This window comes from Miscanthus floridulus, chromosome 19 (assembly GCF_019320115.1).
Source record: "Miscanthus floridulus cultivar M001 chromosome 19, ASM1932011v1, whole genome shotgun sequence".
NCBI lineage: Eukaryota > Viridiplantae > Streptophyta > Magnoliopsida > Poales > Poaceae > Miscanthus > Miscanthus floridulus.
In genome coordinates this window covers 52,127,507-52,128,664 of record NC_089598.1, presented here as the reverse complement: position 1 = coordinate 52,128,664, position 1,158 = coordinate 52,127,507, and the positions used below count along the sequence as shown (strand labels likewise).

General features: G+C 42.0%; 1 non-coding gene across 1 annotated transcript; it reads left to right on the top strand.

The window, feature by feature from the left end:
• Nucleotides 1-272: 272 nt before the first annotated feature.
• Nucleotides 273-381, top strand: LOC136530257 (small nucleolar RNA R71). The gene has a single exon (XR_010777739.1). It is a non-coding gene; the product is annotated as a small nucleolar RNA R71 (small nucleolar RNA).
• The last annotated feature ends 777 nt before the right edge of the window (nt 382-1,158 follow it).

Genomic DNA, 1,158 nt, shown 5'->3' with positions numbered 1-1,158 from the left:
CTTTTCATTGGCTCGCTCTTCAAGCCTCATCATCAGCAGGTCCATCTTGGTAGACAACATGTCTACCTCCTTGAGTTGATGCATACCTCCACCTCTCTTGTGGGCTAAAGACGTTCTTCATTCCAACCTTGGTTGGAGGCCATCTTCTCCATGAGAGCTATTGTTTGTGCGATTATGAGTGACAAAAATGCACCTCCAGCAGCAACATCCATATTCTCATGGGTGATGTTTTCAACCCAAGGTAGAAAGTCTGCATGAGTAGACAATCCTCCATCCCATGGTGGGGACATTCTAAAATGTAGTTTTGGAAGCGTTCCCATGCCTCAAGGATAGATTCATCATGTTACTGCTAAAAACTTGAGATTCTTCCATGCAGAGCATTGGTCTTGCCTATAGGAAAGAACTTTGCTAGGAAGGCACTGGAGCAGTTCTCCCATGTAGTATTTCTATCTTTGTTGGCATAGAACCATTGCTTCACCTTCCCCAAAAGTGAAAATGGGAAGAGGCAAAGTAATATGGCATCTCTGGTAACTCCTTTGATGGTGAAAGTGCTACAGATCTCTAGGAAGTGTTGGAGATGACCACTCGCATCTTCATGTGCCTTTCCACAAAACTGGCTAGCTTGGACCATATTGATGAGAGCTAGCTTCAGCTCAAAAGCATTTTCTCTGATGTTGATCGCTGGTCCAGTATGGATGTTGATTATAGTTGGAACAAAGAATTCATAAAGAGTCTTGTCAGCCATGGCTTCAAAAACTGGTGTTAAGCTCTGCCTTATCTGGTTGTCTTCTGATTCTAAAGCTAAAACTTTCTTAAGTTTAGCTTTAGTCCTCCTGAGTAGTGCTTCTAGATTTTCAATGTAGTTTGTTGGAAGGTCAAAGCTGGTCATACATTACCCTGCATAAGATAGAAAAGTAGATAGAACAAGGGTAAGCCTGTTTGAGTAGGGGTATATGGTTTCCTCGATCACATCAATAAGTAAAAGTTTATCAATATTCCTTCTTGCCTAGCTACCTTCCACGGCAATGGTGCTAGAAATGCTTGTTGACATTTCTTAGCATCACTGTTGGTACTTCTTAGCGTAAGTGAAAGAATCCGCAAGCGCACGGATATACCGTCATAGCACTTCACCCAAAAGTATTCAGGATATCATATTTT